Genomic DNA, 17,771 nt, shown 5'->3' with positions numbered 1-17,771 from the left:
GTGTGTGTTTTGATCATCCTGCAGTAAAAGCTATTCTGAAGTCCAGAATAAAACAATTTTTTAAAAATCTTTGAAGGTTCACAAAAAAAACAAAGATAATGCCACAACTTGATAGAGATGGAAAGGACAGTATTACTGTGTTTAAAAAACCTTTAGAGTCAAACAGACCTGGGCTTCAATCCCAGATGTTGCCATCTAGCTGTGAAATTGTAAGTTCATTACGCTCTCCAAGTCTCACTTTTCTCATTTGTGAAATACAATAGCTGGACAATAATGCTTAGTTCCCAGGTAAGACCAAATGAAATACTTAAAGTGTCTGGGAAATTGAGGGTATTACCTATGCTACAAAACATATCTAAGCTAATAAACAACAACTTTCCTCCTTCTTCCAGGCATTAAGACAGTGCATAAGCTTCCAAAAGTCTCTAATGAGGCTTCATCTGTCTATCAAAACAAGGTTATGATATCATTATGTGGACTTTGTTAGAATCCCTTGATAAAGACAGAATTATATACAAAACTTCTAAGAAGTAATGATGTCGCACACCCAAGCACACATCTGCCAAGCCTTACATCTAAGAGGGAAGATGTTATTTAGATATATCAATGGGTTCTTTCCCAGTGACATTATATGATATTACTGTCTTTGAAGCTAGACATACATGTGTTAAAATCCTAGATCTTTCTGGTTTTGAGATCTCTGGCAAAGCACTTAACCTTTCTGAAGCTCTGTAAAATGATAATAATCAAACCTATCTTCAAGAGCTGTTTTAAGAACTTAATCTTGTTCTTTAAGCTGTTTAAGTACATAAAACAATTTATGTAAAAGCACCTAGTACTCAGAAGGCATCCATCTTATCACCAACACTCCACAGATAATGTCATTTTAAAAATTAGACATCTACAGTTTGTATTTTAAAAAAACAAACCCAAAATGTTCCAAGGATCAATATGTGATTCAGAGACCTTCAGACCGACTCAGATTCTGCAGGGTATGTTTTAAAACACATTATGACAGCAATAAAACACATTCCTAAGGTCTGTTCCTAAGATGTCGTATCTATTGGTCATTTCTTCTCAAAGATGACAACATAAATAACAAACCGATGAACTCAATGGGATAACAGTCAAATAATGAGTACTGTTCAATGACAATGTTCAAAATAATCACTCCAATGACCAAGCAACTGACAAGTCTGCAAACATTGCATCATCCTTCTAGATAGGATGTGGGCAATGGCAATAAGCACCATCTGGGCCATATTCTGTTTCAATTAAACCTACTGCTTTTTCTTAGTTTGCTTTCTTTCTAGATTCTGGGCACACACATAGGTTTACATAACTTTTATATTTAGAGATAAGCCCTAGGATCTGTTTTCAAGAACTGTATGAGAGTCAGAAAATAGCTACATCTTGTTCATAGTTAATAGTCATGTCAAAAAAGCTGTTTTCACATCCATTTTAAAATGGCAGTGGTGGTCAAGGCAGTGGTGCCAACATAAGACAAAAACAAAAAGCAGAAAACAGTACCTGGATGTGAGCAATTATTATTACTGTCCAGGAGCAGTTTTCTCTAGACTCCTCTTTTGGGTCTTTGCAGTCTTCACTTTCTTGCCCCTCCCATCTTCTAATGCACAGGACTAGCCAAACACCCACTCACCCCTCAACCACTTATTTCTCCGAACCTAAGCAACTGAATTTCACCAGGGAAAACCACACCAGGCAGATGGACTCACTACTGGCAGATCATGCTGACCAGTCTCAGTCAACCTGGCCTGCATGATACAGTTTCCCCAAAAGCATGTTCTCCCACTGTCTTTAACACCTATTTCCTACCTTTCTCCAAGCCACTCAAACCTCCAACTTCCCTCTCACTCTCAGCTGAGGATTCTGTTCCATTCATCCTAAAGAAAAGAGAAGCCATCACACTGGCACTCCAGTCTGGAATCGGATTAGTCTTCTCTTTCTTTCCTCCTTCCACACAAAATTAAGGCATCCCTTATTTCTGACTATCTTTTTATTTCCCTCTTCAACTTCCTTACTGATCTCCCTGCTTCTACTCCCACCACCTCAATGCAGTCCCCACAAAAAAGACAAGGTCCTTTAAAAACTTATATCAGATCATGTCACATGCTTGCTTAGCACCTTTCCAGGGACTGCACTTTCAATAAACTACAACCTCTTTAATGTGGCCCCCGGGGTCCTGAACAACCTGGTAATTACCCACCTCCTCCTCTACCTCACCACTGCTCTCCAGCCACACTGACTTCTTTTTATTTCCTTACACAGGCCAAGCTCTTTCCCTTCTCAGTGCTTTCCTATTTGTTTCTGCTCCAAATACTTTCCGCTTTTGTCTTTACCTACTTAATTTCTAATCATCACTTAGGTCTCTACTTAAACATCACTTCCCTCAAAGACCTCCCCTGGCTTGTCCGACTGAAACCGCGTTCTGCTTTGGCACTAATACTCACTTTTATTTCTCCTTCTTTGTATTTATCATAGCCTATGATTTTTCCTTTAATCGTCATTATTTTGTTTAACATCTGACTTTCCTACTCAGCTATAAACTTCAAAAAGGGAGGGGGTGTATGTTTAAAGCTCTTCACTGCAACTCTAGTACCCAGCACGGTGCCTGTCATGTAGCAGGCATCTGATGAGTATTTGCTGAATAAACAAAGAAAAAATACTTTTATTTCATTTGGGAAGATCAAGGAAGATTTCCTGGAGGAAATGGCATTTTAGCTTACTAAATGAAGGGACAAGATTTCAGCAGTAGAGATGAAAGAAGAACATTTCAGAAAGAGGAAACTCTGCAACCAAATGTTTGGTACTAGTTAGAGATGTAATTCAAAATCCAAAACAATTCTGGCACCAAGTGTAAGACAAAAATCTCACTAGAGAAAAGTGAAGCAGATGAAACAGCAAAATGTCACCATTTATTTCTTAAGTAATAATTCTGCAACTAACTCAAACTGGCTCCCTCACACCTTCTCTCCACCAATGTCATCCACTTCCCAGCCTCCTAGGTTCTAAACTTTGAAGCTCTCTTTCACCCCCCCCCCATTCAATCATTTACCAAGTTTGACTGGTTTTTTCTTTGAAATGTCTTTCACAGCTATTCTTTTTCTCCATTTTAACCAGATATCCTAATTCAAGCCCCCTTCACATATGGAGTTACTACAACCTTCTCTTAAATCAGGGTTTCTCACCATTGGCACTACTGACATTTTCAGCTGGATGATTCACTGTTTGTTGTAGGGGGCTGTCCTGTACACTGTAGGATGGTTAGCAGCACCCTTGGCTTCTACCCACTAGAGACCAGTAGCGCTCTTGACTGTGACTGCCATAAATGTCTTCAGACATTGCCAAATGTCTTCCTGGGGAGCAAAACCATCCCTGGTTGAGAATCAGTTTCCCAGATGACCCCACAGGAAAAGCCCTCTAAAATTACCCAATCAAAATTCAACCCATCCTTTCAGGTCAACTCAAATTTCATTTTCTATGAAAACATGGATGCTTATCAACAAACAGATGCACAGTTGTTTTACTTTACAAATAATCAAAAATTTGCCAATAAAACAGATGAGAGACCATGGTTTACTTACCAGTTTGACAAAAGATTAAGAAATAATGATAACGCCCACTGTTGACAAGGATGTGGGGGAAAAGTGCTATCATAATCTGCAGGTGGGAGTAAACCGGTATACGCTTTCTTTGGCATTTACCATTATGTTTCACACTTGAAGACGATCTTACCTTTTCACTCTACTTATATGAAGAGAGAATCAGATACGTGTGCAAAGACGTATCTATATGACTGTTCTATAATAGTAAAACCAGAAACATTCTAAAAGTCCCGCAACAGGGGACTAGTTAGGTAAACATCAGTATAGTTAGAATATTGTGCTATTGTCAAAAAGGATAAAGCAGATATTTGTGTACTGACATGGAACAACAGCCGTAATGAATATACGTATGTGCAAGGTTTCAAAATAATGTGTAGTGTATGAAACCATTTTTATAAATAACATGTTTATGTATGTTTACACACAGGAAAGACTAGACGAATGTATGTCAAAATATTAACACAATTTCTATATCCCAATCATATTTTAAATGTATAAAAGGAACTGTTCAATCTTCTTTTAAAATCTCTTGGGAAAGTCTAGCTTATGAATCCACACTTTAAATTTCTCAGTTTACTTAAGGCAGGCTTATATATTTATTTACTACCTTTATTTCAGGCAAATATTCTGAGTTGGAATATTCTGTTCTGAGCCATTTTTACCCTGGAGAAATCAAATGGTAAAAAGGAAGTTTACAGAGAAAAATATATTTTTGTGCATTGCAGCTTACCGGTGTGATGCACCCATGAATCATACTGAAAATATGCCCCTTGAAATCAAAGAACACAATGTTTATACAAAGAATGTTCCCCAAAGTTCCCCAATAAAGAAAAATATTTAATCAAAATATTTGTTGACAGCTGGTTAGTGCTGATTCTAAAGTAGAAAAGAAAATCAGTGTCATTATAGACTTCCGTTTTGTGTACAACAGCTGATTATGCAAATTAGCCCAAAATGGAGACTCATTATCTGTTTTACACTTCAAGTGCGATTTTAAGCACCATAGGTATATATACACACACACATCCAGAACACACATATATTTCAACAAACCATGCACATCATCTGTTCAAAACTGGGAAACGTATGCATGCTTCTACAACATTAAATGGAAGGCAGATGGTAGGCACTGATCAACAGAAATAAAGTGAAATCCTTCTAAATCCTGCTCCCCCTAACACTCCTTCTAATTTTTTCTTTAGAAAGATATCAAGCAGTTCTTCATTACTGTTGATTTGCAACTTCAAAATTACAATAGGCAATGCAAAAGAGGATTTCAAAGAGAAAAAAAAATTTCTTTTAGTACAGATTCTCTTTCATAGTCTTAGGCAGGAGATAACACTAACTTTGAAACTCATAGCTTACTGTAGTTTTATCAGTATCTAATGTGTAAATTAGCTCTTTCTATAACTGGAGGTTTAGCTTTCAAAATACATAATTACTGATCATTTTAGCCTGCATCACATTTCTTTTGCAGGGTGAAATGAACTAAAACAGCTGTTACATCCTAATAGCTTCGTAATGTGCATAGAATTTCTATGACTATTAGAAATAAAACCTACAGCTTCCTATCAGGCAGAATATATTCATGTGTATATACGACCCACATTATATGGAAGAATAATTATTAACTTATGAAATTGTAATTTGAAACATAATGAAGTAAAGCTGCTAGAGAAAATATTGCAACTCTTAAATGAGGTCAAAGCTGCTGGTCCACACCGATCAGTTCCTCCACCTTTCCTCACATCAATAAAAATACTTTGGGCCAAAGGAAGTCCAAGTGTTCATGCTACCACCATTCCTTGCAGGGATCGAGCCCTCTATTTTCATACTGGGAGATGAATTTTTAAAGGTGAACCAAGTCTGGCACTCTGCCCAGAATCCCTGGCAGCAGACAAGCAATCTGGTTTTACTTCTGGTCCACTGTCCCCTGAGCTAACCTTGTATCTACAGAAAGCACTCTGATCTAGGGAACTTATACCATTTACAATGATGGCTGAGAAAGCTGTGATGGTTTTATTAACCATGGGACTTGTACATACAGTTCTCTTGAAGCATATTTTCTGTGGAGAGAATAAAATATTCCTATTTCCTAGTATCTCCTTCTAACATCGGAAATAACAGCAGTGTTAAAAGGATTTTTCCAGGAAAAAGTGATTATTATCCAGGCACCTGCCTTCAGGGATGTTGGAGGGTTAAAGAGATACAACAAGATACCTAATGAGCACCTACTATCAAAGAAATATACAGTGAGGTCTGGGAACAACAAAATAATTAAAGAGGTATACAAGATACATTATGTAACTAATGGCTAAATTGGGTGATTCAAGACATAAATGTTATGAAAGGTCAGAGCAATCAATGCTAGGCAGTGTGGGGTAAAATTTGAATATACATAGGCCTAACTCTCCACTGAGAGAATTATTAACTACTTAGCCAGTATCTTTTTTAGATTAAACCATTTTCAAAATAAACAGGATTGGAAAATAACTATGTAATTCACAAATAAATCTGTGTCCAAGTTTTGTGTTTATTTGTTTTATACCTCCAAGATCTAGTAGTCCTTCCTTCCTCTCAGTCTTCTAAAAAGCAAAGTCAGTGAAGCTTTACTCCACTGATGTAATCTTGTTATTCACTCCAGAAGCTGGGATCTCCGTGGTCCTGGAAGCTCCAGCACCATTTCCACTAATTACTGGGTTCCTGCTCCCAGTTCCATAGCTCACCTTTGCCTCTGCTCCCTATGCTGAAGGCCCATAGCTCATATTAAGGAGCCTGGAGCCCCAGATGGCTTTGTGTTCTACTCCTTGCTTTCTACTTGATGGACCCACAGTCCCATGACTAATAGTTCAGTACCTGGCTTTCTGGTTCAGGATTTCTTAAGTCCCAAATAACTGTTGGGAGAGGTACAGTGTCAAAACAGATTCTGAAAGATCTTGAATAGGAAAACAGATATACTGATGTTAATTTCCTTACAGGCAGCATGTACCTAACAATGAAGTACCAACAAAAATGTATTACTTTTCTATGCAAAAGACACATGACTCAAATCCTGGCTCCCAAATGAGGGATTTTTTTTTTCTTCACTTCTTGGGAACTTTTACTATTCTCTGAATATTATTTGTGAAAATTAACCTAATTTATGGTTCTTCACAGGGAATCTTCTAGTCTTGTTGAAAGAAGTTTTAAAAAATATGTAACTTTAACTAAAACCAAGCCCCAGATACCTGAAACAGTTTTACAGGGTCAAACAAAGAGAAAATTGTCAATCACATACAGTCTCTGAGCTTAGGGACATAGGTAGGAAGTATGGGCAGATAGTTGGTAAACAGATGATTTTGACTGGTGAGACCAGAGTATTTTCGATAAGAACAAAAGATGAAGCTAGAGAAGAAGACCCAATGATGGAGAGTTCTGGGTGAAGAGTTTAGATTTGGCCACGTCCACTGCAGATTCTGCCTTTGGGAAGAGAATACAGAGCATCCTTCCTCTCTTATTTTGCCTGCTCAACCCCTTGGTCCTTTAAGATTCAGTTCAAATCCTCTCTTCAGCAGGACCTCCTGTAACTCTGCTCTGGCATACCCTACACAGATCTTTATTATTGCACTTATTTTACTTTATCTATGTTTTGAAATTTGGCACTCCTATTATATCATGAAATTCTTGAGAGGAGCAACTGTGTCTTGTTCACCCTTTTATGCCTGGCACCTAAACTAAGTGCCTGCAATATATAGCCAGTATTCAATAAATATCTGTTTGTTGAATGAATGTATGAATAAATAAGTCTGTAAGTAACAGGGTAGTAGTGGAGAAAGAGAAAGGGGAAAAAGGATGTTTGATGATCAGCTAGGGAGTTACTATCTGAACTTAATCCTGGAACTAATCGGTTGGAAAGCAACTGTTACCACCACCAAATATAGCTCTTGCCCTTCCAGAATGAAAAACAGACAATGGCTGTTTGTGGCAGTAATAACAGGTCATTAGTGTTAATAACATCATCTCACATTTATTAAAGGATACTAATTTATATTCTAAAATTGTAAAATAAAATGCAAAGGAAAAGGACAACTCTGTTCTATTTTCTTATGTTCCAATTCCTTCACTACACACAAAAGCAGCTCAACATGTTATTATCCTTTAAACAAAATAAAATTAAAAAGCCTGGATTCAACTGAATAACTTAAACACAAACAGCCATGTCTCAAAGGTCTTACTGAATATAAAACACAGTGGATTTTTTTTTTGGCCTATTGAGAGAATTCTAGGTGAAAATAATAAATAGAAAATTCCTCAACTAAAAAAAAAAAGTAATTCAAGATGTAAAGGGATCGTGTGAAGAGAAATTCCACAATATAAGAAACTTGTTTCTCTACCAAACATACAAAGAAGAACTCATACCAGTCCTTCTCAAACTCTTCCAGACGATTGAAAAGGAGGGAATACTCCCAAACTCTTTCTATGAAGCCACCATCACCCTGATACCAAAACCAGGCAAAGACACTACAAAAAAAGAGAATTATAGGCCAATATCACTGATGAACATAGACGCCAAAATCCTCACCAAAATTTTAGCAAATAGAATCCAACAACACATAAAAAAGATTATACATCATGACCAAGTGGGGTTCATCCCAGGGACACAAGGCTGGTTCAACATACGCAAATCAATCAATGTAATACATCACATCAACAAGAGAAAGGACAAAAACCACATGATCATCTCAATCGATGCAGAAAAAGCATTTGATAAAATTCAACACCCATTTATGATAAAAACTCTCGCCAAAGTGGGTATAGAGGGAACATATCTCAACATAATAAAAGCTATATATGACAAACCTATAGCCAGCATAGTTCTCAACGGTGAAAAACTCAAAAGCTTCCCACTAAAATCTGGGACAAGACAAGGATGCCCACTATCACCACTCCTATTCAATATAGTCCTGGAAGTCCTAGCCACAGCAATCAGGCAAGAGAAAGAAATAAAAGGGATCCAAATTGGAAAAGAAGAAGTAAAAGTGTCATTATATGCTGACAACATGTTACTATATATAGAAAACCCTAAAAGGTCCACAAAAAAGCTACTAGAGCTGATCGAAGAATTCAGCAAGGTAGCAGGTTACAAAATTAATGTTCAAAAATCAGTTGCCTTTCTTTACACTAACGATAAATCAACAGAAAAAGAAAGTAAAGAAACAATCCCCTTTAAAATAGCACCCAAAGTAATAAAATATCTGGGAATAAATCTAACCAAGGAGGTGAAAGAATTATACACAGAAAACTATAAACCATTGATGAAGGAAATTAAAGACGACTTTGAAAAATGGAAAGATATTCCATGCTCTTGGATTGGAAGAATCAATATTGTTAAAATGGTCACACTGCCCAAGGCAATCTACAGATTTAATGCAATCCCTATCCAATTACCCAGGACATATTTCACAGAACTAGAACAAATCATAATAAAATTTATATGGAACCATCAAAGACCTAGAATTGCTAAAGCATTACTGAAGAGAAAGAATGAGGCTGGAGGAATAACTCTCCCAGACTTCAGACAATACTATAGAGCTACAGTCATCAAGACAGCATGGTATTGGTACCAAAACAGACATATAGACCAATGGAACAGAATAGAGAGCCCGGAAATGAACCCACAAACTTTTGGTCGACTTATCTTCGACAAAGGAGGCAAGAATATACAATGGAATAAAGACAGTCTCTTCAGTAAATGGTGTTGGGAAAACTGGACAGCAGCATGTAAAACAATGAAGCTAGAACACACCCTTACACCATATACAAAAATCAACTCAAAATGGATTAAAGACTTAAACATAAGACAAGATACAATAAACCTCCTAGAGGAAAACATAGGCAAAACATTATCTGACATACATTTCAAAAGTTTTCTCCTAGAAGAAATAAAAGCAAGAATAAAGAAATGGGACCTAATGAAACTTACAAGCTTCTGCAGAGCAAAGGAAACCAGAGATAAAACAAGAAGAAAACCTACGGAATGGGAGAAAATTTTTGCAAGTGAAACCGACAAAGGCTTGATCTCCAAAATATATAAGCAGCTCATACGACTCAATAAGAAAAAAATAAACAACCCAATCCAAAAATGGGCAGAAGACCTAAACAAGCAATTCGCCAAGGAAGACATACAAATGATCAAAAAACACATGAAAAAATGTCCAATATCACTAATTATCAGAGAAATGCAAATCAAAACTACAATGAGGTATCACCTCACACCAGTCAGAATGGCCGTCATTCAAAAATCCAAAAATGACAAATGCTGGAGAGGCTGTGGAGAAAGGGGAACCCTCCTACACTGCTGGTGGGAATGCAGTTTGGTGCAGCCACTGTGGAAAACAGTGTGGAGATTCCTCAAAAGACTAGGAATAGACTTACCATATGACCCAGGAATCCCACTCCTGGGCTTGTACCCAGAAGGAAATCTACTTCAGGATGACACCTGCACCCCAATGTTCATAGCAGCACTATTTACAATAGCCAAAACATGGAAACAACCTAAATGTCCATCAACAGGTGACTGGATAAAGAAGATGTGGTATATTTATACAATGGAATACTACTCAGCCATAAAAACCGACAACACAATGCCATTTGCAGCAACATGGATGCTCCTAGAGAATGTCATTCTAAGTGAAGTAAGCCAGAAAGAGAAAGAAAAATACCATATGAGATCGCTCATATGTGGAATCTAAAAAACAAAAACAAACAAACAAACAAAAACAAAGCATAAATACAGGACAGAAATGGACTCATGGACAGAGAATACAGACTTGTGGTTACTGGGGTGGGGGGCGGGGTAGAGGGTGGGAAGGGATAGACTGGGATTTCAAAATTGTAGAACAGATAAACAAGATTACACTGTATAGCACAGGGAAATATACACAAAATGTTATGATAAATCACAGAGAAAAAAATGTGACAATGAGTGTATATGTCCATGTATGACTGAAAAATTGTACTGAACACTGGAATTTGACACAACACTGTAAAATGATTATGAATCAATAAAAATGTTAAAAAAAAAAAAAAGAAACTTGTTTCTAAACACAAGTGAAGCAAAACAAATCAGGAGTTAAGAACATGAAGTTCACTCCGTAATAATATAGTCTAAAGTGATCTAATGGGGAACTAAGGGGCAGGAAAGTTCAAAGCTCTACTGACAAACTGACAAACCATACCTACAGAAAGGATTGCCACAACCCCTTTGAAGCATTTTAAAAGAGAAAACTTCCCCAATTGTTTATTCTCCTCCTCCTCCTCAGTATCCTCATCATCCAGGTGGCTCTGCCCAGCACAAGCAGAGTATGGCCACACTGGGAGGGCCTCTGTTTCATTCTTGGAAACTGCTCCTGCCAAAGAGGCAGCCAGAGCTTCTCCAGGCTCCATGTCTCCCCTGCTCTAAAGCAGAGATGTTTCTTTACCTCACACACAGCCTGCAGAGGGGAACGCAGGACTGTGACGTTAACTCTGTAGTCAGATAGACCTTAGCTTCTCTAAAGTTCAGTTTCCTTGTTTGTCAAATTAAGGTAGTTAGTGGTATTTCTCTCCCAGAGCTATTGTGAGAATCATATAAGGGAACAACCTATGCCTGGCCCACAGGAGATACTCAATAGATGTTAAACTGTTCCCTTCCTGTCTCTCCTCTGAGGTCCTGTAACCCTCTCTCTCTTTTCCTCATTCCTCCTTTCTTCTGCTCCCTGATTTCTTATAAATATTTAATGGCTCTATCTCCTTTGAGTTACTTTCCTATTTATTTCAAAACTCCAAAGGAAGATTTAAAAAAAAAAAAGAACTTTTTTGTATGAAACTGAATAACTGTACTACAGAATCCCACGTATCTGTGATTCTTGGCAGATGACTGTCAAGGGCTGGCCAGCACCTGAATGGACTTCTATGAACTTCAGGCATAATTAATGCCCCACATGAGTAGAAAGACTTAAAAAAGTACAAATAGTTTCACATGTTATTTCACAAACTACAGTATTCAGAACAATTTATATTTAAATATGATTTTATATTTAAAAAAAAGCAATTTCAATCGCTCTTTAGCCCCATGTAAAACTGTTATGATTTAGTGACACCATGTGGCTACATTTTGATTTGCACTCTTAGAAAAAAATGCTGTCTGCAGGTTGCTCTGTGTTAGTTCAATTATGATATCAAAGTTGTAGGTGGGGATACAATTCAAACTAAGTACGAACTAAAATGATTACTTTTTAAAAGTGCAACTGTTCCTTCTTCCTCTACATCTGAATAAGGAATTTCTTGAATTCTGAAGACATCAATCATATAAGGAAAGTAAAAAGCTCAGCATAATTCTAGTTATGATTCTAAATCATCCTGGTAAACCACTGAATAATGTAAAAGTGCCTGCCTTTAAAAGTAAACAAATAAATCAATGCCCCAATATGGGATCAGGGGGAGAACAAAAGAGAAAAGATAGAAGACACACATGCTCTTGTACAATGTTAATATCGTAGAGAAAGAATGCTTCCATAAATAGCAACGTTTATCTTCTCATTTGTTTTATGTCTTGTAGATCTATAGCACTGTTAGGTACTACAATCTAATGAAAATGGGTAAAAACAAAATTATGCTGCATCTAATAATGGCAGGGATGAGAGAGGACCTGGAATGTACAGCAGCAATAAAAGAGATTAAAGTGCCCTATTCCAAAAAAAAGTACAGTTTTAGTATTCATCTAATGAGGCCTCCTATGGTAGACCAGTTACTCCTGAATAACACTCAGTGTACACCAAAGAAAGCCTAAGTATCTAAAACAATGGCCAGAGAATATCACTCTCTTCACCTCAGCTTAAGACACCCAGGTGCCCTCTCAGGCCTTCAAAGATCACCTATTTTAAATAAGCACTTTTCGCCTCTTGACCCTGGTCACTATCACAGTACCATTTTCAACACTTACAATTGCCCGATATGCTCTTATTGTTTATTTACATCTGTTTCTTCCAAATTCTATGACAGCAAAAACCTTGGCAGTTTTCTTCGGTGTTACTGCCTCAGCATCAAGTAAAATGCATACCACAATTAGGAGCTTATTTGTGAAAAGAGTAATGAATGAATAAACAGATGAATAAATGAAGAAAAATCTATTTTCTTAGCTGGTAAAGCACATTTAAATTTCTTGTTATAACTGAAAGTAGAACTGTTCAAGTGAGATGTTTATCATCATTTATGACCTCTAATGTGACCACTGAGACCAGAAGACAGACCAGCAGATGCTCCACAACTCCCTTTTCTTCAGGACAAATTGTCACATTATAATTTCTCATTCTAAGAGAAGAAGAAGAAGGAGGGAAGGGAAACTACAATAATTAAAACACTTTCACTAAGAGTCATCAAGAAATCAATGGAATAGAGTATATGCTAAAATTTAGCACATGATAAATACGGTGGTTCCTATTAGTGTGATAAGGAACAATTATTAAATAAGTGATCTCAGTCAACTGATTGTCCCTATTTGAAAATACACACGAAAAATATTCCGGCTGGATTAAATATTTACATATAAAGATAAAAATAGCAAGGAAGAAAAAAATTTATAAAAGTCTAACACTCTTTAACGTTGGAGTGGGGAATACCTTTCTAAACATGGTATCAGACCACCAGAAACCATAAAAAAGACTAACAAATTGGACCTCATTTTTTCAAACATAAAATTCTATATGGTAAAAAGTATCAATAGAGCACTAAAAACACAATATATGATAGCCCTAAAAACACAATACATGATAGGCAAAAAGATAATCATACATACATATACATACACCTATCTGTATATGTACACACATATATATGACATTTATATATATAAATAAAGATGTACATACCAATACAAAGTTCTCACAAGCCAAAAACAGAAATATAATCAGCCCAGAAAGAAAACATGCAGAAGACAAAGACAGACTTTTTATAAATGAGAGACAGCAAATGGCAAGTATTGTAAGATACTCTACTTCACTGATGATAAAAAGAAATCCGAATTAAAATAAGACAATTCTTTATGAATCATAAGTCACACTGGCAAAATGTTGACAATGCCTGTGTTGGTGGGGTTGGCAGAAGGGGCGTTTCTATGTGCTACTGGTAGAAACTGGGTATAGCCTTACCAGAGGGCAAGCTTTATCAATATTTAAAATATATACTACATTATAATTTTACAATAAAAATGTCATAAAAAGACATTTCCATTTTGATCATTAAAAACAAAAGGAAAGGAAGAAAAAAGCTCAGTTTTGTGTTAACTGAGTACATCCCCCCTGTGGTGTGCCATGTTCTGAACTGTAAAGTCGCCCCTTTCTCATTATCCTCTCTGGCCTTGTCTTCAGTAAACTGTGCTCCTCCTGATTCTCCTTTAATCGCTCAGAACAGCCCCTGCCATCTACTCTTTCCTTCCTTCTCTCAATAGGTATATCCTTACGGATGTTGCTTTTAGGTCTGCTATTCCTCTCCCTCAACTCCCAGTTTTTACACTAAGATCACTTTTGTAATTCCAGCTACCGGCCACATACAAGCTATCTTTTTACCCATTCACAACCATGTTGTCAAGTCATCTCATATTTCAGCAATATTATACAACTGCCAAATTATCAGCACAATATGAGAAAAAGCCAGAAAAAATTTTAACACTCTCAGGTCACTCAATATTTCCACTCTTTATTAGTGTTTTTGTTCAGTCCTAGGCTCTACCATCCAAGAAAGCCATGGAAGGGCTTGAAGAGAGTTTACTAGACAGCAAAGAAGACAGCATAAAGGTTGGGGAGTTTATGAGTAAAGCAGAAATTGCCATTTCCTGAAAAAGACAAAGCTGATGAGACATAAAATGGTTCTGAGTGCTGTATGAAAAATTGTACCAAAACTGGCAAGTCACTTTTTTTCATCCATAGTTGGGGGCTAGAGGGTTGTTATTAGTCTAAGCTTCTGGCTACATAGAGCAGTTCCTACTTAACCCACAATGCATTATCCCTAACAAGGGCCCAGAAAGAAATGACCATTTCCTGACAGTTGTTACTGTGGTTGTAACAATCACTCTGGCTTTGAAGCCTGGAGTTATCCTTACTGCCACTAGATCAAGTCCACTATCTTGGTGAGGGGAAATGCTGACCAGATTACATTCCACAGGATATATAAATGGCAAGTTTAATGTTATATATATATTTTTACAATAAAAAATGTTTTACCAAAGCAAAAATACATGAAAACTGCTGGAATCATACAAAGGGGAAGGTTATCAAGACAAAGGAACCATGTAAGGCATGTGTGTGGACTGGCAATACGGAAAAGTGCTGAACAGACCACGCTCCTGAGATAAGGAACAGTTTTGTCACACTGGGAGCCACCATGGCCACAGAGGATGGCAGGGATTGCTGTTTCTCTGAAGGCCAACCACCAGTTCACAGTCTCAGAATGTAGGAAAAAATCATAAAAACAACTATGCACTGGGCTTGTACTTTGGGCCCAGCACTGTGCTCAGTACTTATACACATGCTCTGTCATCTAACCCTCCACAGCAGATCCCAGGAAGGGCAGTTTTATTCCTGCTTTTCACTGGCGTAGAAATGAGGGCTCAGAGAGGCACAGCTTTACTAAGATTACAACGTCACTGCTAGATGAAACCAGGATTCGAGAGGTTTAACTCCGCAGCCCATGGTTTTTCTACTGCATGATGCTGATTTACACACAGTTCAGCCCAGACTCAGAAAGAAGGCTGGATAATCTCACACCTCCCAATTCACAGAGCATCTCTTCTTTTGTGAATATATTTGATGTAATCTTTCATCAATGCATGACACATCCTTCAGGATTAACCTCAAAATTCAGTTTCCCAAAGAAAAAACAGAAAGTAACCTTTGCAAACAGTACAGAACCATTTATTTACTATTCCAGAGAGTTTTCCAGCACTGATACACATTTTAACAAATACTTGGATAAAAAGCACCAATGAATATATATACATATTAATATTGAATCAATCTCTCTTCATTACCTGGTCAATGCCTTGACCCCAAACCTATGCAAACATTTTAGAGTACCTACTGTATACAAGGTCATAGCCTGAGTACCATGCAAGAATACTAGAAGATTAGAATCCATACTCCTCGCGTCCAAGAGCTTGTAATTTTAGTATCAGAGGCAAGACAAACACACAAAGGACACTGAAGAACAAAGGTGACATACAAATGTGCAAATTAATGAACCTAATGCAAAATGACTGCTTATGTGCTAAGGAAATAAAGAATTTATATGTGCCCAGTGAAGTTCCTGGAAGAAGTGTATTCAGAACACTGTTTAGGTAGTCAATAAATGATTGTGAAGATAAGAAACACAAAGCTAAGACATCCTTGGATAATCAATAGGGACTTACTCTTAAGTTCATTTTCAAATACTATCAAAATTCCAATCTATTTCAAAAGGCAGAATGTATGTAGGAATGTAGTAATTAATACAATAAGTTAAAGTTGTTATAAATCTTAAATTTCTTTTTCACTAAAATGGTTATCAAGACTCCTTCCTTTTCTGGTTATCACATATCACCTTTGCCCAGTTTTCCTTGAGCAGAGTTGGGGGCTGGCTATACCAAGACAAAAACCAGCCTCATGAATACATCCGGGCTCTACAACACATAAAAGCAACATCAACAAAGGCAAGGTCACACAGGGGAGACTAAATAAGCAAAGGGGAGTACAAATAATACCCATTAATAAATAAGAGAAATTATATTTCCTGAAAGCCAGACATCATGACTGAGGGTACGTCTCCCTCTTCACAGTAGTGTTAAGGTGGGCAAGCCTCTGTCATAGCTGGTATTACAGTCATGATAATTTGTTCTGGGAGTCATGCTCCTAGTGCTTCAAATTAAATACAAACACACAGTTCACGGGCCAACATCAGACATTTTGGTCATTATGCTGCTTATGTTTTAATCCAATACAATCATAATAACCTGAGTTGATGCAGATTCAATACCCTCCTCCACTTCGGGGCTCCTCTTTCACTCTCCAAGTATCCCTACGCAGTTCTGAGATACAGAATCTTCACTCAATTTCTTGTCCCTCTCTTTTAAATCCACTCAAAACTCCTCTGATAAAAGAGCAACAGCCAGACTTGAGACACTTTAGACCTTCTTTGGGGAAATGAAATTGATTTTCTTCATTTCCACACAAGAGGATCCCTGGGTAACAATATTGTGTCTGGTCATACCCATAATAAAAGAAACAGAGGCAACATTCTTTACTGTACCAAAGGCTGAAAGGTTTTGTGGAGTTCCTATAGTGGAAATAAGAATTCAGCCTGATGCTGTTAGACCATGCATTTAACAGGTATAAGAGTGTCTTCTGACCAAAACAGTAAGTGCTGGGGGGCGTCCCCATCCGCTCAACTCGGTCACACCGGGATGTCAGGGGGGTCACGGGTAAGGATGTGGAAGGGAGTGGGTAAGGTGCCAGCCTCACATGCTCCCTGGTTTACGCCCACCATACCCCTTTCCCTTCTCTTGCCACACCTAACTAAACAAACCAATCACTTTCTGCCTTAGATCTTCTGGCTTTAAAATAAAGAATATGTAAGGGCAATTTCCAAAGGGAAAATCACAATAGAAAAAGCACAACAGTTTCAGGGGGCTTTATCCACCTTTCCCAACTCCCAGATTCATTATTCATATTGGTTTTTCAGAATTTCAGAAAGAAAGCTTAAAAGATGGCTTATACCTAAGTAAGAACATGGTATTTTAGAACAACAGCTTACCAATACTTTTTAAAAACAAACTTACATGGAGCTGCAACATAAAACACAATAAAAGCAAAGATGCTCTGGTTGAAGTGAGGGTGTAAGCCTGCGGCCCCACCAGCTCAGCCTCCCTTGCCCCAAACCCAATCCCACTATAAACACCTGCTCTGTCAAACTCCACTAAACACCCACTGACCTAGAAAAAGAACACAGATATTCAGAACGTGCACAACAGCATCCAAAAATCCCCTGGCTCTGATGATTACCAGGAAAGTCTCCAGAAATATCTCTCATGGCTTCTATGGAAAGAACACAGCCCCCAACAAAAACTCTGTTTTCAAGGTACAACATGGAGTTTAAAAA

At 37.4% G+C, this 17,771-nt stretch overlaps 1 protein-coding gene across 3 annotated transcripts in view; it reads right to left on the bottom strand.

The window, feature by feature from the left end:
* The window catches only part of BTBD9 (BTB domain containing 9), a 345,479-nt gene that overhangs the window by 284,244 nt on the left and 43,464 nt on the right, over positions 1-17,771 (bottom strand). The window lies entirely within an intron of this gene.

This window comes from Vicugna pacos, chromosome 20 (assembly GCF_048564905.1).
Source record: "Vicugna pacos chromosome 20, VicPac4, whole genome shotgun sequence".
Lineage (NCBI taxonomy): Eukaryota > Metazoa > Chordata > Mammalia > Artiodactyla > Camelidae > Vicugna > Vicugna pacos.
This window is presented reverse-complemented; position numbering and strand designations above follow the sequence as displayed.